Source organism: Quercus lobata, chromosome 5, assembly GCF_001633185.2.
Source record: "Quercus lobata isolate SW786 chromosome 5, ValleyOak3.0 Primary Assembly, whole genome shotgun sequence".
Taxonomy (NCBI): domain Eukaryota; kingdom Viridiplantae; phylum Streptophyta; class Magnoliopsida; order Fagales; family Fagaceae; genus Quercus; species Quercus lobata.
In genome coordinates, this window is record NC_044908.1 from 42,905,468 (window position 1) to 42,931,603 (window position 26,136).

Genomic DNA, 26,136 nt, shown 5'->3' on the forward strand with positions numbered 1-26,136 from the left:
TTGGAAAATCTACAGAAAAAATAATCTGTATGAGCTTCGATCGATTGAGCCTTGCAAAAATTTAATAGTAATTTTCTGCAATTATTCGATTCCAACTTTACATACAAATACTTTGAGCAAGTCTAAAACAAGACTAACGTTTTGATCATGGTTTGCCAACATTACATAATGAAGTTTTAATATATTTAAACCTAAAGTTTTAGAACCTAACAAACTCCCCCTTTGGCAATTCGTGACAAAACACAAAATAAACAAAATGCTCAAAGTTTACCAAAACAGCCCATTACAATAACATTGCCCAACAAAAACAAATTTAATCTAACTACTATCTATCAGTTGCAAGTGTAGATAGCAACACGACTAAATCAACCTGTATATTCCTATAACACTTAACAAACACATAAACGCATGTGTGGAAAATACAAGTAAAACAAAATAAATTCTTGATTTCATATAACATAAACTAAAAAATATATATCATGAATAAACTCATAATTATAAATCAATAATCAATGTAGCACAATGTGAAACAAGAAACAGAAATAAGAATATAATGTCTCCCCCTATCATATACAACTCATAAAAAATAAAGACATCAAATAATAAATACAATATGAGCCAAAAATAAGTACAAAGTGAAGCATCTCAATACAATCTAAAAGCTCCAAAGCTCCCAAAAAAAAAAAAAAAAAACTCCCCCTATCTCCATCCATATGTGAGTCTTTTTATGACGAATTGCCAAAGTGCAATCACTCATCATCAAAAGGAGGTGGTGGAGGTGACCTTCTAAAACTTGCCAACTCTGCATGCAATGTTTGTAGCTCGGTAAGCACGTCCACCAAAAGCTAACCATGAGTTGCCTGAACAGTCATGACAGTGTCCAACATACAATGAATGCTCGAATCATCTGAAGTAGAAGGTGGAGGAGTAGCAGCAGTAATCGGATCAACAAACGCATCAATAGCCGGATCACCTGAAGAAGGAGGAGGAGGAGGAGGAGGAGGAGGTGCACCAGAGGAAGACTTTACTTTAGGGCGTTTAGAGCTAGCTCGCATCTAAACAGCCCTTTGCTTAAGAAAGGTGGCACCTATGGGAGCTATAATATGTATGGGCTCAGACCCAGGAAAATCCTCTAAACCTAAATGTAACAAAATTCAATGAATAAAAACCGAAAAGAAAAGAGCATGAGTAGAAGAACTACTTCTACGAACCTCAACCAAAGATCGAATAAAAAGATAAGGAAAACTCATATGAGCATCTGTGACAAGGACATACAAATATGCACATCTCTCTATGGGAATAGTATGCAAATGAGAGATGGGTCAAATTGAATGGCAAGAAATCCGGAAAAAGAGATAGTGAATCTCGATCAACTCGTGAGAAGTGATTCGAGGATCAAAACCCTACTGGATAGAAGTCCCAGTAAGATATGACATAATGTCATTAAGGGGAGGAGACTCATTGTAAGGATAAAAAGGATGCTGGACCTTAGGCACCCCAAGAACAGAGGCTACTACCGTATGAGTAATGGTGTACTCTTCACCTCATATCCAACTCTTCACATACTAAGTGTTGGAATCATTGGAGTGGACAGAGAAGTTCGAGTAAAACTCTCTAATCAAAGTAGTTGGAGAAGGATGGTCAATATCCATCAAAGGCAACCAACCCCTACGCTCAAAATTTATCCTAACCTCCGGGTCATGCTCATCTAAAACTACTTTCCTCTCAACCCACACAGATCTTAGAAGGTTTAGCTTCTCATAAGTCCCTTGGTTTTTCTCACTTAGAAACTTCTCACATTCAAAGGATGGAGCAAAAGATGAAGAGGATATCCTATAGACTCTAGTCTTCCTAACCATGATGCTAAGGTTGGAAAAAAAAAAAAAAAAAAAAAAAAACCCAAGGGTAGACTGCATCAGACACAGTTAGAGCAAAAACAATATAGGAAATAACAATCTATATGATGCATGAACAGTATTAACACATGATCCATGCTTTAATGTAGTGAGAATAGTCCGATTACACTTTAGAAACACAAAATTGGCTTGAACATAGAATTTATATCAAAACCCCCAAATTTTGAAAACCCATTTTCAAAAATCCCAAAAAAATTGATCAATTGATCATTACACAAGTTAGATAACAGAATATAATGATCAAATTTATCAATCAAACAAGCCAATTTCATCAATATATGCTTAATTGAACAAAATCTCCAAATTGGGTAGATTCAATCCCTAGAAATTTCAAGTTTTCCCAAATCAACAAATTGATCAAATTAAACCATAAAGATCATGTTTATATCATTCCACAACAAAAACCCAATGATCAATTATGAAGGAAATCAACAAAAACACCCAAAAATCCCAAAATTTCATAGGTTTGACATTCTCCCCTAAATGCATAAAAAATGAAAATAAACTAAAAAAGGAGGGGTAGAATAGTCTTACTGGTGCTAGAAGACAAAAAACCCTTGAGAAAAATTGAGGGAAAACGACAAAAAAAAAAAAAAAAATTGGATTGAATCTGGACCGGTCGAAGAGAGAGAGAAAGTGCCTTTTAAAAAGTTTTGAATAGTGAAGAACACGTGAAAAACTTAAGTTTTAAAAAAACTCTCTAAATGATTTTCGATTGATCGAAAAACAAGTTCGATTGATCGAAAAGTACATTCGATCGATCCAGCATCAATGGCGCATCGATTGAGCTAGGCAAATTCAAACCAAATTTTTAATCGCAATTTCGATCGGTCAAGAAACAGGTTCGATTGATCAAAAATTTGGAAAAAACAATTTTTTGAAAAACAAAGCATTTTAATGCAAAAACTCCTCAAAGCAAAAAATTTTATGAATAAAATGCATGAGTATGAGATGAAAAGTTTTTCAAAAACCCTTGATTTTAACCCAGATCTTCCAAAAACAAAATTTTCAATCAATTTGACCTCAAATTTCAAACTTTAGACACATTTTGCATTAGAATCAAGAGACTTTTAATCTTGGATGGCCACAACAAGATCACACACAATATAATGTATCAAGTTTAGCAAAGAGTAACTTGTGTAGTGTGTGCAACTAGCAAAAGCTTGAGATACATGTGAGGTGATATGTGAAAAGTAATCAATCACAATTTCTACAAAATTCATCACATAAGTTTGAAATTGACTATCACATAAAGAGTTACATCATATAACTCCCACATCTCCTAAAATAAAAGCTTGCAATCATGTAAGTTTCTTGATTTGCCTTATAATGTACACACCAATTTTATTTGATTTGAAATTTATTCAAATAGCCAAGATAATGTACACACCAATTTTATTTTAATTTGAATTTTATCATAAGCTAAGGCTACACCTTATGTTCTTTTTATGCATGTGCTACACTTTCTCGAGCACAAAATTTTATGATATACACTAAGGTATTCATAATTGGCTAGTAAACAGTAATGAGATAGTTATTTATGTCTTTCTCTTATAATTTTTTAGTCCTTACAATTACAATAAAAAGCATGTGACTTCAAGATCAAGATCATGTGATCAAAAACTATAAATAACTCCCACACAACATACACTACAAAGCTCAAACTAGTAAAGTGCAATAAAATAAGCTCATCCAAGCTAAACAATATACATAAACATGTTATGTAAAGATAATATGGCCAACCTTGATTTCAAATCTAAGAAAAATAATGTAAAACACATTTTTCTTCCTTTTTCCTCTTTTTTTTTATGGTTGTTTTTTTTTAATGATTGAAAAGAATAACAAAAACAACCTAGTATAAGATGCATGAAAGTTATGCAATGCAGATCCTTAAAAAAAACAAAGAAAGCAAAACAACAAAGAGGAATGGTCATAAAAAATAGAATGATGAAGCATAAGGACCATGAAAGCCAAAGATGATCAAGGACACAAAATCACACTGATTACTTGACGAAGTATCTCAAACTTACTTCTATCAAGAGGTTTGGTGAAGATGTCAGCATTCTGACGTTCAGTAGGGATATACTCAAGAGTCACAATCTTTCTTTCAACAAGATCCCTAATAAAGTGATATCTAATCTCTATATGTTTAGTCTTAGAGTGTTGAACAGGGTTCTTAGATATATCAATGACACTAGAATTATCACAATAAACAACCATGGTGTCTTGTGTTATCCCATAATCACCCAAAAGCTTTTTCATCCAAAGAAGCTGTGAACAACTTCTAGCAGCAATATATTCTGCTTCTGCAATAGACAGAGAGACAAAATTTTGCTTTTTACTCATCCAAGTAATAAGATTGGCTCCTACATAAAAACACCCACCAGTGGTGCTTTTTCTATCATTGGCATTTCCTGCCCAATCTGAATTAGAAAAACCAGCAAGAGACAAGTTTGACTCTTTGCTATAGAACAATCCATAATCACAAGTTTCACTAACATATTTTATGATTATTTTAACAGCATTCAAATGTGAAACTTTAGGATTAGATTGAAATCTAGAGCATACACCAACACTAAAAGCAATATCAGGACGACTTGCAGTTAAATACAATAAACAACCAATCATGCTTCTGTATAATGTAACATCAACAAACTCACCTGATGGATCATTGGTTAACTTTGCATTAGCAGCCATTGGTGTTCTAGCATATGCAGTCTTGTCAAGTCCAAATCCCTTGACTAGATTTCTAGCACACTTAGCTTGGTTGATGTAGATTCCAGAATCCATTTCCTTCACCTGCAATCCCAAGAAATAAGTTAGTTCACCAACCATACTCATTTCAAACATCGCCTTCATTTAATTTGCAAAAGATTGAATAAGAGAATCATTAGTAGCACCAAAAACAATATCATTAACATAAATTTGAGCTATTACAAAATAATCCTTATCCTTTCATATGAAGAGAGTAGTATCTACAAATCCTTTTTTGAATCCATGCTTAGTGAGATAAGCAGTTAACCTATCATATCACGCCCTAGGAGCTTGTTCCAAACCATAGAGGGCTCTCTTCAACTTGTAGACATCATCCGATCTGTGAGGATCAATAAAACCCTTTGGTTTTTAATATATACCTCTTCTTACAACATTCCATTCAAGAAAGCATTCTTGACATCCATTTGATACAACTTAAAATTCAAATGACTTACTATGGCCAAAAGTATCCTAATGGATTCTTGCTACCGGTGCAAAAGTCTCATCAAAATCAATCCCTTCCACTTGTGTGTAACCTTGAGCAACAAGTCTTGATTTATTTCTAATAACTGTACCATGTTTATCTGACTTGGTCTTAAAAATCCACTTAGTTCCAATCACATTTACTCCCTTTGGTCTAGGAACTAATTCTCACACATTATTCCGAACAAATTGATGAAGTTCTTCATGCATGGAATTAACCCATTCAGCATCTTGAAGTGCTTCATCCACCTTTTTCGGTTCAAATTGGGATAGATAGCATGAGTGAGTAATTATATTCAAGGATTTGGATCTCAATCTCATGTTATCATTCAGACTCCCCAATATATTTGTGACAGGGTGATTAACTTTACTTTAGAAGATGGACCTTTGACTAGAGATGTGGAGGTACTTTTTTGTTCTGATGAAGGATTAGACTCTCCTTGTTCTTGTTCAGTTTCATGAACCGGTGTGGATGGTTCTGAACTTGATGGTACTGAAACAGTATCATTCAACAACAGTAGTTGTTCATCACTATGCTTCCCAACATAATCATCAGCAATAGAATCCTCAGCCTCCATAGTCTTTTCTTGAACCGGAAGAGTATTTTCTGAATGAGGTTCTGAGTATAGATCATCATTGATCACCACATTTGAAGACTCCAAGACTGTTTTAGTTCTCAGATTGTATACTCAGTATGCTCTACTAATGGATGAGTATCCCAAAAAGTATCCATTGTCGCTCTTTACATCAAACTTTTCTAGGTTCTCTTTATCACGCAAAATATAACAGTCACTGCCAAATATTCGAAAGCATTTGACAACAGGCTTCTTTCCTCTCCAGAGTTCACAGGGAGTTTTCTTGGAATTAAGTCTGAAATACACCCGATTGAGTGTATGGCAAGCAATGTTAACAGCTTCTCCCCAGAAGGATTTGGGCAACTTTTTGTTGTGTAGCATGACACGAGCCATCTCTTGAACAACCCTATTCTTCTGTTCCACTATTCCATTTCGTTGTAGTGTCTTGGGTGAAAAGAACTCTTGATGTGTGCCTTGATCATTGCAGAAGGTAGCCAGATTTGTGTTTTCAAATTCTCTTCCATGATCACTTCTAATTATGGCTATCATAGTACCTTTCTCAACTTGCAATTTCTTACACAAGTGTATCATCTTTTCAAGAGCCTCAGCTTTATCTCTCAAAAGCACAACCCAAGTATATCTAGTAAAATCATCCACAACAACGAGAATATACTTCTTTCCACCTAAACTCTAAACTTTGGTAGGACCTATGAGATCAATGTGCAACAACTCAAGAGGTCTGGAAGTTTGAACTTCAGTTACAGATGGATGCTTGGACTTCACTTGTTTACCCATCTAACATGGTCCACAGATGCACTTTTCTATCTTCTCAAACTTGGGCAAACCAAAAACTGCATCACACTTGGAAATCTTCTCTAATTTCTTGTGAGTTGCATGTCCCAACCGTTGATGTCATAAGTCTACTTGATTGATCTTTGCACTGAAACACTTGTTACTTATACTTGGTGTTATACCATAACAGTTGTTGTCCTTGCAACAATACACACACAATCACCTCTTCCATCAAGTATCTCACATTCGTACTTGGTGAAGAGAACATTTAGTCCAATGTTACAAATCTGACTGATGCTGAGTAAGTTAGCCTTCAACCCATCAACATACCAGACATCTTCAAAAACTGGCAACCCTAGAATGTCCACAGTTCCAATGCCTCTAATCACAGATTTGCTTCCATCTTCAAACGTGACTGTCCCAATCTTTCCTTTAAAAAGTATCTTGAATAAAGCTTTATTTCCTATCATATTCTTGGAACAACCACTATCCAAATATCAAAGACAAGAATCACGTGCCTTTAAGGCGGTTAAAGCAGTATAACACACATAATTATCATCACATGTAATTATACCAACATGCTCGAGGAAAGACTTAACAAAAGCAACAAAAGACAAAAACCAAAAGTAGACAAGATGGAACATTAGCAATAAGAACTTCCAAGAATCCATGACAACAGGGGTCAATGATCAACTCTTAGATCAAAATATCTAAATGCTAGAGCTAACCTACTCTGATACTACTTGTACATTTTTAGACCCCTTAAATACAAACAGATTAACCTAATTATTTAGCCAAGTGATTAACTTAGGTAAATTATGCAAATCTAGGTTAACACAGATAAATCATATCATTGAAACAGTGTGGAAAATAAATAACATAACGATATGATAACCCAAGAAAACCAAACCGGTAAAAAACCTAGGGGGGATTTAACCTAGCTGTCCTCAAGGTAAAACAGATCCACTATGAAAGAATTGAAGTTTGCACAATAGCGACTTAGACCACTAACATCCTATTGCTACCTTGAGTAGGAAACTTACTACCATGAAGACGTGATAGCTCTAAATCCATGGACTACTTCTTTCTTGGATTCACAGCAATCACAAGTACTCCCACTTGTATTCCTCTTTAAGCTCTTTATGCAGCAACTGAAACGATCACCAAGCTCTCGACATCAATCTTGAGATTGGAAACCCTAAGTATGTATGAAGGCAAACACCTCTAGATCTCGCAAGAGATTCATACATACAGCATAAACAACAAAACCATGAAATGTGGCTAGGGTTTTTCCTTTTATACTTAAGGAAAAACATAAAACCCTACATGTCTAACGAGCTTGGGCTGAGTTGGAAAATCTGCAGAAAAAACAATCTGCATGAGCTTCAGTCGATTGACTCTAATTTTTGATTGATTGAGCCTTGCAGAAAGTCAATAGTAATTTTTTGCAATTACTTGATTCCAACTTTACATACAAATACTTTGAGCAAGTCTAAAACAAGACTAAACGTTTTGATCATAATTTGCCAACATTACATAATAAAGTTCTAATACATTTAAACCTGAAGTCTTAGAACCTAACAAAAGATTTAGATTAGTAATTGTGGTTAACTGATTTCTCTATGGTTTCATATAGATCTACACTATGGTAGCAATAACACCATGTTGATCTTTCTCTATGTGCTCTTAAACTCTCACGAGTTGAATAGATGGAGGCTCAGATCTACTTTGAAAGTTTCCAGTATAGTGAGATTGAGAGAAACTTGGTTATACAAACCCTAGCTGCATAAATGGTGATTTCTCTCTCTAAAAAGCCTCACTAGGGATAGCTTATGATATCCTTTAAATAGCACAATAAACGGATCATGAATCGGGCTTGAAATGAGCAAGTTATGGGCTACATTCTCAATCGGTTAAGCCAAGTGTCAAGCTTGTAATCGAAAATCTCGATCGGTCGAGCCAGGTGTCGAGCTAGTGCCAAAGTGATAGAATCTTTGTTTTCTTGCTTTGAACTTGATTCTTTCTTGATCTGAACTTGGGTCTTTGTCTTAGAAAATAAATTACACCTTTAACACACTCAAGACTCACCAAAAACAATATAAATGGATTACATTTTATCACGATTTGCCAACCTAAAAATATGGACTCTACAACTATGGTCAGTAAATTGGCTTCAATGAATTCAAGATACCAGCCAGTGTTCAAAGAAATGCTACACATGCTCACTAATGCTTGCCCACTTTGATCAAATTGTGGGTTATCAAAATCACGATCAAGCAAATATCTCCCATAATTGAGTTAAAATGGGGAGATCCAACTAGGGACTAACAACCTCCAAGTTGTGTTAGCAAAACTCGAGTTTTCATCTCTCAAGCGCAATGGAGGCTCACAAAATATTGGAAAATATTGAAAATCTGTAAAAATCAGTAAAAATGTCTCAAAGGGTGGACAAGTATTATCACAATAGAATAAAAAAGTTTCAGCCTTTATATCTCTACGTCACTCATCGAGGAAAGCTCAATCCATGTCATTTCAATATAAAAGGCTTGAAGAATTCGAGAAAGGAAAGTATGTCAAATCTAAAAGATCGACATTTAAAAAAAAAAAAAAAAAAACCCTAAGAGAAGTGCTTCTTGGGAGAGGAATAAGAAGAAAAAGAAAAAGAAGAAACACCGTTTAGGACTACGTGTCAATCTCAAACTCTCGTCCACGATTATTTTGTACCACACCATTATTTAGCATTATTTAGTAATACTCTATTGTTGTGCGGGTTTTATGGGCTTGTCTTGTGCAAACCATACTTGTGAGAGCTCCAAATACACACACCTCTACCTTGTGCATTCCATACTTCCGAGCTTTAATATCATTTTTTAGGAGATAAACACCTAGGAAATATAACATATAGAGATATACTTAATCTGAAAGGCCTTAGTGTGTCTCAACTATGTTATGAGCTCAACTATGTTATAATAATTACTCATTTTTCTCATTATTATTCAATGTGGGACTTCATTCACACGTGTATACTCAATACAACACACAAAACTAAAATGATTTTTATGTAATTCCACCTCTTTCTTCTTGTTATCTATTGTAAGGACCAGATTTGAGTTCCCAGCCCACTATATGGATGGACTTAGGCCCAAAAAGTCCAAAAACAATGAATTTGTAGAGTGTGTGTTGAAAAATTGGGCTTTAGTTAATCAAACGAACCCTAGGAAGGATTCAGATGATAAGAGAATGTAAAGAAAAAAGGGTTGTGTTGAAAATATCGTCCTCGGCAAAGTTAGAGGAGGTTTGTTCTTTTATATTACTCACAAGTCCGATTACAAGTTTTATTTTGGAATGCTATATTGTTTCTCTCTTTTTCTTCCCGTCCCTTTTTTTTTTGATCCCTTAATCTTGTTTCCTCCTTCTTCTTTTATACCCTCCCTCCTTTTCATCTCCACCTTCCACCTGTATGCTAGATGGTTAAGGCTGATACTTGTCATATCAGCATTTCCCATAAGTCCTCATGTAGCAGCTGTAAGGCTGAAATACACTGTTCAGGTATTACTTCTACATTAACGCGGCCAAGGAGTTAGCTACAGTGCATTTAATGCGGAGGTAGCAGCTTTCTCCCCAGATATTTTGGGGCTCTTCCTTATCTTATATCTCTGCAATGCTTGTCCGCCCTAAATGAATTTTCGAGGTTGTCATCCTTGCTATCAAACCATCTTCTAGGACCTCAACCAAGTCTAGCCGAGGAAGTTTTCATCCTCGGCACACTCTCTAGAGCTATTATGACCAAAACCCACCTTTTATTTATCAGTGCAATCTCCTCTGACAAAGAGTTCTCCTCCTCATGCAGATCCTTGTTCTTGGCTTGGGCCACAGGCCCAATATATGGATAAATAATGAACTTCTGGGCCCAAGGGCCCTACATCTATCATTTTGGAAGTTGCAATCGAGCGCCACCCCAAGTTTGGATGGTTAATCAAGGTGTTGTTGGATGTCCTGTCGTCCTTCAATGTGACAATGACCAATCTTAAACATTACAAATAGTAAAGTAATAATCAAAATCATCATTTTATCATTTTTTTAAAAATAATTCAATAATTATAATAAGAGAAAGGAAGGATTTGAACCATAAATACCAAAAAGTGTAAATTAAAATACATGATTCTTGGCCTCTCTTTATCATATTGACTTTATTAAGGTTTGCTTTGATTTTCCTTACTTTCCATCCCCACCCAATAAAAGGGGCTTTTGTTATTATGACTTGGACCTCTAAGCGCTATTTAGAACTTTTGATTTGAATAATTAACCTCTAAAATTTAAGTTGATGAAAAATTAAACATTCTATTTTCATTTATTTTTCCAAATGTATTTAATTAGTGATATATACTTTTTTTTTTCTTTCTTCAATAATTCGATAGTTACAATAGGGGAGTAGATATTTAAACACTAAATGTCTTTGTTGGAAACACCAAGAAATGTCAAGTAGTTGAACTACAAGGCTCTTGGCACGTGATATGTACATATTAATAATAACATTTAAAAATTATCGACAATGTAATAGAAATTATATGTATATCAAATGATTTAATCCATTGGTATTTATTTTTCAGTTATGTGAGTATTACGTGATTCAGCTTGATGGCCTGAGTACACGGAGGAATTTTGTATTTTTATAATAAGAGTGAAGTACAAATTCTTGTTACAACGAATCCAACATGAATATATTATAGGCTAAACCCAAAATTAACCATAGACTAATCATGGTTGAGAAACTTGGAGAACAAGATTGCATTTGGGATAGCTTATACTAGGCAGCTTCTTTTACTATATAGCTTATTTTTCCTACTATTTATGAGTTTCATTATACTTTTTGGTACTATTCATGGATCCTATTATACTATTTCCGCTAATTTTTTGCTTTATCTACAGTATTTTTAGTAAAAAGTTTTTAGTTTCAGTTAAATAAATTATTCATAAACGGACCTCAAGTATAAGACTTGATTTGCATACAAAGTAGAATTAATTAGAATAGAATTTATACTACATTGATTATATAGTTGTTCTCTACTCACAATTGCATTATTGTGGGGGGTTGCCGCAAGAAATTAGAGTTGGTACCAAGATAGATGAATGTAGTTCCCCGTTGCTGCCTTTGCTAATCCTTGGGTAACTATGCTCACCATTACATTTTACGCGTTAGGAGATGGCTCTGAAGACTGAATTGATCTTTTTACCATTTTTTTTTTTTAATAATATCTTTTTTACCTTTTTCATGTACAATGTTGGCAACATCATCAACCGACTTTTTAGGGACAATAATCACATGCATGATTGACCGACTTAGTAATTAGTATAGCTTTTGCCGTGGATCTTCAAACAAATTCTTCTTTTAATACAACAGGTGGTACAACAAAATTTCTCTGCTGGAGCAAACAAGTTCTTCATTTTAAAAGTGAAAATTTTTGTTTTAGACCCTCCAAACAATTTATACTGTGAAATTAATAAGCTTATTGCATGAGTTTATTATAAATTCCCCACAAATGTTATTAAAATAGTAAACATGCAACATAAAATTTTTGAGTGCATCAACTGGTGTAAAGAAAAAAAAACAATATATATGAACAATCCACCCTCGGACAAGCCCGAGGAAGAATTTATACTTAAATCATGTATCATTTCATCATATTAAGAGTCATCACTTCATTAATTTCACGCTTGGATCCTACTTAGCATTATAGTTGACTTAGGAAGCCTATTCTCTTACAAATTATTTGTATTTGGCCAGAATTATTGAGTACCACTATTCTATATATTATATCACACAAATGGAATTTTTTTTTAAAAAAAAAAAAAAAGAAAAAAAAGAAAAAAAAAAAAGAGGCTTTTGAGTAGATCAACTCCTTACTCTTATCAATTTTATCTCAAAGGGTTAATTCTTCATTTTATACCAATACACTATTAGAACTATCTTAAAGAGTCTATTAAATAAAAGAAAGAGAAAAAGATCAACTCCTTACTCTTATCAATTTTATCTCAAAGGGTTAATTCTTCATTTTATACCAATACACTATTAGAACTATCTTAAAGAGTCTATTAAATAAAAGAAAGAGAAAAAGATTAAAAATATGAAATGCACCATTCTCTTTATCACCAAAAAAAAAAAAGAAGAAGAAGAAGAAGAAGAAAAGAAAAGGTAATCACCGTTGTTCAAACGTCCAGAAAAAAAAGGTAATCACAGCTGTTCAAACATCTAGAAAAAAAGGTAATCATCATTATTCAAACGTCCAATTTCACAAGGGATTCTTGAATATATTTTTAAGTCTAAAATAAACTCTAGATTTAAGTTTCAAGAATTTAGAAATAGCATGTTCTAGAGTTTTTTTTTTTTTTTTTTTTTTTGGTTAGTGTCATAATTTTTTATTCATTTTAATTTGAGATTAATTTGCATGTTTGTCTAACAATATTATGCATTTACAAACTATTGATACAACTAGGAGTGTCATGAGGCTAACTTCAATAAATGAACATGGAAATAACATTGAAATCATATGGATTATCAAAAAAACATTGAAATCATATGTTCATGTGCGGATGTGTTCATTTTTTGAAGCTAGCCTCATAACATTCCTAGATATATCAATAGTTTGTAAATGCATAATATTTTTAGACAAACATGTGAACCTCAAATTGTGATGATGGAAAAATTATGACATCAAACTAAAATAAAAAAATAAAAGCCTTAATGCATGCATGTAGAACATGCAATGAGGCTAGTATATCTTTAAATTCTAGAAACTTAAATCTAAAATTTATTTCAAACTTAAAAATATAGGTAAGAATCCTTTATGAAGGTTAAATATTCTTTCACTTTTTTTACATCCATTAGGACATGTTTAGTAGATAAATTAAATAATCATTATAATATAATAGTTATTCCTATTGTAGGGTCACAATTTGCAGCCCAAGCCCAAAATGTATGGAGTCTTGGTCCAATGAGCCCAATACAATGAATTTGTAGAGAATGGATCAAAGAACTAGGTCCTAATGAGTTGGATAATGGCTAGTATTGAATTGTATGACGATCAAACACAAATAAAGTATGCTGATATCAATAGACTTTCAGTCCGAGGAGGTTAAACCTATATATAATGATCACTCTTGGATATCAGAATGATTTAAATTGCTATAATATTTTTTCTCTCTATTTTCGGATCAAACACAAGACTCCATACATTTTGGGCTTGGGCTACAAATTGTGACCCTATACCTATAATTTAGTTATTCTATAGTTTGATTATGGTTGTTTTTTTTTTTTTTTTTTTTTTTTTTTTAGCAAAAAACACTCATAAAATTAGGGGTGTTTGAATTTTACACTCTATGTTTCAGAATTTGGATTTTATCACCTGAATTTTAGGTTATTGGATTTTATACCCTAAAATTTGGGGGTGTTTTGATTTTACACCTTGAAGTTTTATAATTTGAGGGTGTAAAATCTAAACACTCCCAAACTTTAGGGCTAAAATTCAAATTATGAAATGTCATTATGTAAAATTCAAACACTCTAAAATTTAAGAGGTAAAATTCAAATTCTAAAACTATAAAATGTAATATCTAAATATTCTGTTTTACAATAAAGTTCATCTACATTAGGGTTGTATAAAAACACCGCTTGGATAACATTTAAACTGACCAAAACCAACCGCAAAATGAGGCACTGCATTGCCGACCATAGTGGAGGTGCAAGTGCGGTGCTCTTTGTAGTTCTATTTTCTGAAAACTAAAAAATTGCACTACACTGCATTTTTTTTTTAATGCTCAACATTGCCCTGCACCTAATAATATATAAATTTTAATTTTTTTAAATTAATTATATATTAATTATATATTGTTTAATATATATTTGATATATATGAAAACCAACCAAATTGCACCACCTCGCACAATGACCAATCTATTAAGCTAAGGTGTAGTAAGGGTTTTGGGAAACTCGCACTACACGGTGCAATGCTAAATATAGCCCAAAACCGTACCAAACTGCACCAATCAGGTACACCCTAATCATGGACAAAGCTAGCATTGGACTAGGGGAATGCCTCCCCCCACCCCCCCCCCCCCCCCAATTTTTTTAAAAAAATATTATTATATTTATGGGTACTAATTTTAGCAATTTGTTTTATAAAATTACACTCTTGCCCCTTTAACAACATCATTAATTCTTTTAATAATATTGTTATAGTCACAAAATTTTTTACAACATTTTTATAAACGGTTAAGATAGCAAATTCGTATTGGTTCACATTTGAACCCACCACTTATATCATTATTTTACTTACCAATAATTATTTATCATCTCAGCAATTTATAAAAAAATTTGTAACTCTAACATTTTTCTCATTTTAAAGACCATAAAAAATTATAGATAAAAAATCTAAAAGAAAATATACAAGCCCAAAAAAATTAGTCTAACAACAAAAATTATCAATAGTAATACTAATTAAAATTAAGCTTAGTCAACCAATTTTATCTAAAACAAACAACTTGATCCTTTAAAAATTCTTAAACAAAATAATTTTTTCTTACTCAATAGCGCACACATCAAAGATACCAAATAAAAAATTAAAAAAAAATTTAAAAAAAAACCTCAATAGCAGTAGCAGAGTTAAAGGCCGAAGTCACTGAACACAACCAACAATAAAGCCCCCTCCTAACTCTAAGTTCTGGTTCTGTCCTTGACCCTAATCCATATATGAGGTTATTTTTAATTTATGAAAATAACGATAAAAGATAATTGTTTATTATTTTTATCAATGTTACATACATCACACAAGTTAGCTTGAATTTCTCTCTTGGGTCTGTTATATATTATTGTTATTATTTTGTAATAAGTAAAATAAAGAAGAGGAGGGTATACCAGTATAGAGCATAGACTCATAAACTTAAACGTAAAGTTCATCTGAAAAGAAATATAAGCTGGCATTGTTCGTACAACTACAAAAACAAGTAATCTACGCCATAAAAAATTGAAATCATTTGGATGCTAAGCGTCAATTGCTTTGTTGCTCCCAAAAAGTAACCCTGGGAGCAAAAGTCTTTGATTTAGATGCAGAGCGTATTTGGTAATACGTAAGGAATGCACTTAAAGAGCTTTAAGGCAATTATAGAATATACTGTTTTTATAGCCGCTTTTGACTTTGTTTAGCCGACTTTGAAATGAGCTTTCGGGGTTTTGCTAAATAGCTTTTTCATGACAGTTTGGAAAGAGAAACATCGGGTATGTTTAGTACAAACTGATTCATTGAATTTAGATTGCATTACGAATAATAATTTTTATTTTCGGAATAGAAGATATTATAATGGAATAACTATTAGTATTCATAAATTTGGTTCTTACATATGGAAAGTTTGTAAATGATGATGTATAAGGAAACTCTATATTTTTGAAAATATATTGATTTTAAAATATATTATATGCACAAAAGAATAACTATTACATCAATTTTAAAGAAGAATAGTTATTCTTCAATTTAAAGAATAGTTATTCCAATGTAATAATTTTTTTTTTTTTTTTAAGAAGAAGGTAAGCAAATTTTTATTAAAAAAATTAAACTAAATCATATTAGAATACATCCTCCAAATCACTAAGCAGTTCTTCTACCCATATATTAGTGTCAGCAAATAAAATTGCTCTTCTAGCTAGGCCATGAGCCAACCTATTCCCCTCTCGACGAACATGTTGAAACTGACAAAACCGCAGCATGCATCCTAGCCGTTTAGTTTCCTCAACTGCATGTCCAAATAGAGTCTTGCACGAACCAGTTTTCTTCGAAGCCTGAACAATTCGAAGACAATCTCCTTCGAAAATAACATCAATCAAACTAAACTCTCTAGCAAAAACCATAGCCCTCCTTGCTACCAACGCTTCAGCTAATTCAACTAAAGATGTGTGATCAATCCGTTGGCTTAAAGCAGCAATGACATTCCCTGAAGAGTCCCTAAACACACACCAATTCCAACATATTCCAAACCATCAAAAAGGGCAGCATCAAAATTACATTTGAAGCATGTATCAAGTGGTGGAGACCAACGAACTGGTGTCTGTTGAACCGAAGTCCTTGCTTCCTGTTTGTGAAGCTCCCAAAACTCGTGAACCAGGGCCAAAGCTTGCTCACCAATCTCATGAAGATGCCAGGAAGGTTGGCACTCCCTCAACCTGTTACGTCGTTGCCATAAACACCAGGCCACTGTAGCGAACAAAGCAACTCTAAATCCAGAGCCATTTTTGAGCACCTCCTCCAAAAGATCTTGCACAAACCAAACCTCCCTTCAAAATAAAAAACCAAACCCTAGGTTCAATCTCCAAACAGACTTGGCCTAATCACACAGCCATAAACAGTGCATTATCGACTCCACATGATCGCCACAGCCATCGCAAAAGTCATCCATCGGAACATGTCTTGTTTTAAAATTCTGTTTGGTAGGGAGAGAGTCCTTCACAGCATGCCAAACAAAATGCCTAATTTTATTTGGGACCCGTATCTTCCAAATGGCCTTCCAAAACGCCTGGGAAGGATTTGAGGAAGAAGAACTCGGCATAGAACTATTCTCTGCTGAAGCAAGCATACATATGTACTATGAACACTGTACTTACCATCTAAAGTTAACGGCCAAATTAAGATATCCTCATCCCAATCTTCACAGAAGGGAATCTGAGCCACCATCTCTGCTTCCCAAGGAAGGAAGCATGCCGCCAATCGCCTAGGATCCCAAATCTAATTACCAAAATAGAAAAGATCGCAAACTCGAGTCATTGAAGAATTGGTCCTAGGAGAGATGATTTTGCTGCAAGCCAGGTTAGGCAGCCAATGGTGGTTCCAAATATCTATTAATTGACCACTCCCCACCCTCCAAATTGCCCCTTGATTAATAACATCCCAAGCTTGCAAAATACTCCTCCAAGCATAGGAACACTTCGGATGAATAGGAGCCTCAAGGATAGTACTGGTGGGAAAATATCTAGCAATGAAAACTTTAAAAAGAAGCGTATTTTTTTGATGAAGAAGGCGCCATACTTGTTTGGCTAGCAAAGCATTGTTGAACTTTTGGAAATCACGAAAACCCATACGTCCCACAAATTTAGATGAACATAATGAACTCCATTTAACCCAATGAATTTTCCTCGAATCACCATTGCCCCACCAAAATTTCCTGATCATTGTCTTAAGATCTTTACACAAACCAACCAGGAGTTTGAAAACACTCATAGAGTAGGTAGGAATAGATTGAACTACAACCTTGATCATGACCTCTTTTCCAACCTAAGATAGGAGCTTTTCCTTCCATCCTTGCATTCTTGCCCATATTCTTTCTTTGATCTAGGTGAAGCACGCTGTCTTGTTCCGTCCCACGAATGAAGGACGACCCAAATATTTCTCATAATGTTGAATAGCTAGCACATTTAAAGGCACTTTGATAGCCTCCTCGGATTGCTCATCCATGTTCCTACTAAAGAATAAAGTAGTTTTCTCCTTATTAATCATTTGGCCTGAAGCTACTTCATAATAGGCAAGAAGTTCTTGAATTTTCTTACACTCCTCCAAGGTAGATCTGCAAAAAATCAAACAATCATCTACACAAAAAAGAGGTGGGTCAATTTAGGTCCACTTCGACAAATAAAGAATCCTTAAATATCTCCTCTGGATGCGGCATTACAAAACAGCGCATTTAACCCTTCCGCACAAAACAAGAACAAATAAGGAGAAAGAGGATCTCCTTGTCTTAGACCTCTTGATGGTCGGATTAGACCTTTTGGTTCCCCATTCGCAAGAATAGAATAAGACACTGTGAAAATACACTCCATAATTAAAGCCACCCAAGAATCTTGAAAACCCAGTTTGAGGAAAATTTTTCAAGAAAACTCCATTCCACCCTATCATAGACCTTCCTCATATCCAATTTCATCGCCATGAACCCTTTCTTTCCTGTACAGCAAGTCTTCATATGGTGCAAAGATTCAAATGCTATTAAGATATTATCAGTAATCAACCTATCAGCAACAAAAGCACTTTGAGACTCTGAAATAATATAATTAAGCATAGGCTTAAGACGATTAGCTATCACCTTGCTGACAATTTTATATATTACATTACAAAAGCTAATGGGTCTAAAATCAGAAACTCTATTTGAATTATTTACTTTAGGGATCAAAGTAATGAAAGTATTGTTGATAGATTTAAGAATGGAGCTCGAATTTAAACAAGACAACATAGCCTGAGTAATATCCATACCTACATCAGTCCAATAAGTTTGAAACAAAAGATGAGGCATACCATCAGGCCCTGGGGCTTTAAGCAGAGCCATCTCCCTCATAGCAACTCCAACCTCCTCACTAGTGTAGGGCTTAGCAAGAGCATCCCTCATCTCTTCTAATACCACGAGTTGAAACCTTTCCACAATGTGCTCCAAATCATGTGGCGATGAGGAAATAAATAGTTGAGAGTAATACTTAATTAATAGGGCCAAAACTACCTCCTCATCCTCCTACCACATCCCATTCCCATCCCGTAACCCTTTAATAAAATTTCTTCTCTTCCTCTGGGTAGTCGAGCCATGAAAAAACTTAGTATTCTGATTACCCCCCCTTCAGCCTCTAAATCCAAGACCGTTGTTGCCACATCTTCTCTTCCTTGTCATACAAACAATTTAACTCTTTCTTTACTTCCTCATGATTACCAAAGCTAGTCGAAGCTTCCTCTGCCCTCCAGAGCTTCTCTTTCACTAATTTAATTTGTCTCAAAACATTCCCAAAATGATCCCAACTCCATGCCTTCAGATGTTTCTTACACCGCTTCAATTTTGTAGTAGCTGCATACATGGGCGTACCTTTAGGAGTACAATCCCACACTCTAGTAATTATCTCTTTGCATCCTAGATCCTCAACCCACATTGCTTCAAAACGAAAAGGTTTCTGTCTCCACCCTTGGTGCTCCCCGTTCTCATCCAATGACAAGAGGATTGGCCTATGATCTGAGGTAAAGTAGTTAAGATGTAATAATTAATCCATGTAATAAATATACAACCCAATAACCGAACTTTTATAACACATGAATAATTATTTCATTACAGGACCTATTACAACATACCAAACATACCCTTCGTTGATATAACTTTTGTGTCACAATTTTGAAATGGTTGATTGAGTAGTAGAGTTAAAGTAGTAGGTCCATATGAAAACTTTAAACAACTACTTGCAATTGGTCTTATCAGAGTTGTGAAAAAAATTGTAACACAAAAGTTATTGTCATAGAATAATTCTTTTAAAAAATTTGGTTTGTGGAACTTTTATCCATATATATATATATATATATATATAGTTTCTAGAAAACTATGATTTTTCTAGAAAAAAATACTCAAATTAAAATTACCGATAGTTTATCAATAACAATATGGAAAACTATGTTATTATTATTATTGTAGATGGTGGTGATGATGTTTTTATTAAATATACATTTGTCACTGGTTGAATTATTTGGATTCAAGTGATCATGAGAATATGGTCGAGATTAAGTTACACTTGATATAATTCTTTGTTAATGTTATATGACTTAATAACTATTCAGAAATGAGGTGATGAGAATATGATGTTCATGATTCAGCAGGAATGAGGTGAGACACAGCAAGGCAAGATCACAAACTTCTACAATTTTGTAGAAAGTACGATTCCTCTTGGATGAGTTTCAAACGATTAACTTCAAAATAAGTACATCTGTGCACGATAACAATATGCGGTGGACACCACCAATGATTCCGTGGTTCAAACTTAATGTTGATGGGGCAACTTTTGCTCACTTAGACAGTGGGTTTTGGGCTATCATACGTGACCATGCCGGCGGAGTGGAGGCCGCCTTAAGCGTACACTTCGCTGCATCTCTGGGACCATTGGAAACCAATGCTAAGGCCATGGAGGAGGGAGTGCTCTTCGCTTGGGACGTAGGAATCCGAGACTTTGTTGTGGAGAGCGATTCGATGATTGTTATTGATGCTTTGATGGGCTCTAATGACCCATTGACTGTAAATTAAATCTTATTATCAATATTTACTCTACATAAAAATCTACTATACGAAATTCCAAAAAAAAATTAAATTTTTATTTCAACTAAATTCTACTAACAAAAGTTTCAAGTAATTTAAAATACATTAATATTTATTTTAATTATTTTGATTATACATTTTAATTTATGTTTTAATATAATAAATTTACGGACTACAAATCTTACTTTTCTGAAGTGGCTTAATAGATGTATTTGTTACATGTTATAAAATTAATGTGTTTTTGTAATGTCACTCACTCATTATTAATATAATTTGGATTTATTTGCTTATAATTTTTAATTAAGTCATGCATCACATTTACATAATACTAATTTAATAAAAAAAATAAAGAAGTATTGTAATTAATATGGACAAAAGTTACCCAATGTATAATTTGAGCCTAATTATCATGAAAATAAGTATTTACAAAATATAACAACACTTTTATAATATCCTATCACTACAACAAACTTGAGTTTTTTCAACATTTTTTTATCTACAGTTACTAAAAAATGTTAATAAAACCCCTAAGTTTCTACAATTGTACTCAACTGTAGATCAAAATAAGGAAATTAACCTACTTATTTCCACAGTTGGCACAACTGTTGAAACAAGCGTCAAAAAAAAATTAAATAAAAGTTTTATCCGTAGGCTTGATGAATGTAGAAGATAAACTACATCTTTTATCTACGGTTGTCAGTGTTGAAAATTAGAAACACGGAACTTATATAAAACTACAGAACAAATCAAAGTTTTAAAGATAGCTCTCACATTTTCTCATTTTCTCTCTAGTAGCTCAAATCTCTCTCACACAAAACTTAGAAATTTCAAACCCAATTTCATAGCTCTCAATCATGGAAATTTCGTAGCTCTAGGTCATGGCAATTGCATAGCTATTGGTTTCTCAATGCGGTGGCTGTGTCTCATCGTCACTCACAAAATCGAAGTCGAAGTCTTCTGTCAACTCTTCTACTCTTCGCCAACCTCATCTAATCTCCCCCAATTTTCTAGGGTTTCAAGCTCAATTGCCACTGCAAAACGAAGATCATTTTGCCTGATTTGTCTTGATTCTTCAATGGAGGAAAATTCGGTGCGTTTTCATGTTTTTTTTTTTTTTTTTTTTTTTTTTTTTTAAATTGTAATGTTTGGTTCCTGGGAAAATTTTAGGGTGAATATTTAAATTCTCCCTCACTTCCTCTCTCTCCCCAAACCCCCCAAGGTTCCCTCTCTCTCCCTCTCTACCTCTTCCTGTGTATATGCCTATATATAGGTTTTTGTATCTTTCTTAGATGGCTTTGTGTTTTGTTTCAGAGTCTACTACAAAGGATGGTCAAGCTAATAAAGTAAGTTTCTTCTAATTTTTGTTCTTTGTTCCATAACTAATCCTAAGTTTCAATTATTCTTATTATTATTAATTGGAATTCTATAGCGTTCACTTATTTTCTGCCAAATTAATGATCATAGTAGTTTTTTCTGTTGTTAATTTATAGTGATTGGTTGATATTGGGGTGTGCTTTATGGCTTGTTTTTGTTCCCATCAAATGTGCTTTAATAATGAACGTTGTTAATTTTTATGAAATAATTCTTGAGATTGAATATGTAGAAGGACATTCTTACCATTTAATTATCAACATAAGTGCAATATATGGTACTGAGCATTGAGAATGAAACTGATTTGCATTTTTTTTTATACTGACTTGCATTTTTTATATTAGATACTCTGTTTTTTGTTGGCTGAATCACGAATTCATGTTTCCAATGGCAATGATGGTTGTAGAATGTAAACTTGTATCTTGAGTTGGATGATGGTTCAAACTATGAGAGATTTATGATAAGCTTTTAGTTCTTCAGAACAAATCAGATTTTGTCTTGATTAGTTATGTTTGATAAATTTACAGAAAACTTTGATGAGATCTCCTTTGAACTTTTAAATGGTTGAAAGTTTTGTTTTCATGGGCTTTAGAGGGTCCAATTTGTTACGAGTTTTTAGTTGAAAGTTGATACATTATAACAAATTTCAGGTCAGTCGCCTCCAAGATTTGATAGTTCATAGTCTATACAGCCACATAGAGGTGTTCCTTCGAGAGCTTGTGAGGTGAGCAAATGCCTGCTTGTGCTTGTACAATATACACTCTAATATCTTTCTTTTGTAGAACTTAATACTTGGGATTTATATGAGTGACATCTTGCAATAAAAAAGCTCCATTTTTGTGTTTCTCATCTTAGGAATGTGTAGAGACAGAGCAAGCTCTTTTAGTTTCTCAACTTAACAGTGACAACAGGTATAGTTGGGATACTCAGAAACTAATAAAAAAAAAATTTTTGAGTGGAGCTTTTTTATTATTTTTGCTGTCTCTCTCTAAATTTATGGACTTTGAAATGATTTGGTGCAAACATATACATTGTCAGAATGACCCTCTTGTTATTCAAAATGACATAAATTAAAACTATTTAATTTTTAAATATTTACAAAAGTTGCTGACTTTAGTTTTGGGGTTTATCCCAATGTTATTCAAGAATTAAAGGCGCCCTTGTGAATTAATCTAACATGTAACAGTTATGTAATGATTGAAGTTTAAAAAATACACGTATGCTGCTCTCTGAGTTGATTTTTTTTTTTTTTTTTTTGGTATATTGATATTTTTTTGTTGAACAACTATAGTGAAATGGCTGAATTAGTTGACATGGACTGGGACAACCATGGATTTGCATTTCTCCCTACTGATTATATGTATATCATGGAATGTGCTCGAGTGGGGGACTTCTCTAAAGGCGAATTACAGCGTTTTAGGAACATTGAAATGAACTCTTCAGCTGGAGTCTTGAATTATGGGCAGGTTAGAACTTAAACCTTGATGGGCTTATCCCATCTCGTCTTTACTAAATCATATTATATCAGTTTTGGAGTTTTGGGTATAAACTATTAATGCAAAAAGTTTTCTGGAATTTTTGAATTCATGCTTTTTTTTTTTTTTTAATATTTATTATCCTACTATTCATTCTTATGAATTAAATAATTATTTAAATTCTGATGGAACCTTTTTTCCTTTATCAGTAAAGAAGTAAAAATTTCATTAAACCGAAATAAAAAAGAGAGGTTGTAGTACATAAGGAGTATACTATGGAGCACTCAAACAGAGAAAAAAGTGAAAACAAGTCAACAGAGAAACATGCTATCTAGAAAAGGCAATAAATTAGAACCACAGTCAGGGTAAGGAGAGAGCATGGTTCATGTGAATAAGTTTCTATATTGTTTTTGTTTATTGCATTTCTTTTAGTTTTAGCTAGTAACATCAACCGATCAAAGCTTAGCCCTTGGCTTTTTATTCAGGTTCCAAATCAGTTATGAAATAAGGTACATTTTAAAGGAGGTTATAGAATAAATTACTTCCTTTAAAATGTTGATAGTTCAGTCCAATCATTCACTTTAACTTACCAAGTTTGCATCTATACATTTGTAAATTGCTAATATGTGACTATTTTTGTGTTGGTTTATTTATTTTATTTTTTTGGCGAAAAATACATTTTAGTCCCTACATTTTCAGGCGATTCCCATTTTAGTCCCTACATTTTATTTTTACCACTTTTAGTCCCTATCTTGAAAAACGCTTTCCATTTTGGTCCCTGCCGTTACATCAGAGACGGAAAATGCACATGTGGCAAACGGTAGAATTAAAAAATACTAAAAATATTTTATTTTATTTTAAAATAAAATAAAATTTTAATTATCAATAATTTTAAAATAATAATATTAAAAATTTTAGTTAAAAATATTTGTTCTTCCCCCAAGAACATGATTGCCTAGAAATTCAAAATTTTCTTCTCTTTTATTTCGTTTTATTAGCATCCAAACAAGCAAAAATATATACAAAACCAGATCAAACTCAGATGCTATGACACAATCAACTAACAAAACCCAAAACACTTAAGCAGTCCCACATATTATTATCGACCCGTTAGCGAAATGAGGACATTGAGACAGTCATTGGTGAGGACTAGAGCAACGATGGTGATGACGGAGAGCAAGGCAATAAAATACACCAAAACTCAATTATGAGAAATCGGCGATCTCGGCGGTGCAGATCTGATCGCAGAGAGAGGGAGAGTGACTGATTGACTGAAAAAGACACAAAACGATGCCGTCGCACGCGGATGATCTGGACTGTCGGATCGAGCTTCTGATGGAGTGCAAGCCGTTGCAGGAGGCGAACGTGAAAACGCTTTGCGATCAAGCGAGGGCGATTCAGATCCGCTTCAGATCCGGCGAGGGTGATTTAGATTCGGAGGTGAAAACGCTTTGTGACAGTGAATGAACCCACAAGCAGCTCCTCATTTCTGTCTGTCATCGGTGAATGAACCCAGATCGAGCTATCTCGGTGTGATGTTTCAGATCTGGCCACCAACGAAACAAATAGTTGAACTGGGTGTGGGTTTGGTGAATTGGGATGGGTTTGTGTCTGAATTTGACCCAAGTACCATTTGGATTTAGATGTTCATGGTTGAAGTGGATCGGTTTTTGAGTTTGGTGGGTGGGTGATATAGAAGGAGGCTTGTGTCATTCAAATGAATTGGGTTTCTGGAATTTTTGTGTTCATGGTTTAGTGTGAAGTGATTTGGGAGTTTATGGTGTGGATTTTGGAAGCTAATTTTTTTTTTTTTCGTTGAGCAATATTGATATGCATTTGGCTGATGGCGTTGTCAGTTGTTCTTCTTTTTTTTCTTTTCTTTTTTTTTTGGATCGTTGTTAGTTGATTGTGTCAGAGTATCTGAGTTTGATCATGGTTTTATATATGTTTTTGCTTGTTTGGATGCTAAGAAAATGAAATAAAAGGGAAGAAAATCTTGAATTTCTGGGCAATCATGTTCTTGGGGAAGAACATGAAGAACAAATATTTTTAACTAAAATTTTTAATATTTTTATTTTAAAATTATTGATAACTAAAATTTTATTTTATTTTAAAATAAAATAAAATATTTTTAATATTTTTTAATTTTGCCGTTTGCCACGTATGTATTTTTCGTCTCTAATGTAACGGCAGGGACCAAAACGGGAAGTGTTTTTCAAGATAGGGACTAAAAGCGGTAAAAATAAAATGTAGGGACAAAAATAAGAATCGTCTGAAAATGTAAAGACTAAAATATGTTTTTCGCCTATTTTTTTAGATAGGTGCATTTTCTTCCTAAAATGAACTACCCTTATTTGGCTTTTTATTCAGGTTTGGCACTTATAACAATGACTAATGGACGGTACTTTTTGCAGGCATCAAAAAGAACTTAGTGATTAATGGGATCTCATGCGCATTGAATAGGACCTGGCTATAGATGTCTAAATGGCAGATGTGAGTCACTATGTTTTTAAAATTTCCAATGAATTGGTCTTGAAGGTTAAAGGTTATAAAAATCTTCTATTTTGAAAGGTAGATGAACAATGTAAATTTAAGAGTGTAAAGGGCAGTAGGCAGAGTAGTTGAGTTGTATTGATTTTTACAGTTTGTTTCAGGTTATTATATTTTGATTAATGTGAAAGA

The 26,136-nt window shown here is 33.6% G+C and overlaps 1 long non-coding RNA gene across 2 annotated transcripts; it reads left to right on the forward strand.

Annotated features, from left to right (window-relative positions):
* The first annotated feature begins 21,254 nt into the window (after positions 1-21,254).
* LOC115992139 lies at positions 21,255-26,136 on the forward strand. 2 transcript variants are annotated; one of them, XR_004092430.1, is made up of 6 exons: positions 21,255-21,698; positions 21,920-21,951; positions 22,630-22,703; positions 22,835-22,890; positions 23,271-23,445; positions 25,869-26,136. It is a non-coding gene; the product is annotated as an uncharacterized LOC115992139 (long non-coding RNA). The 2 variants fall into 2 exon arrangements; XR_004092429.1 differs by lacking the exon at positions 22,835-22,890.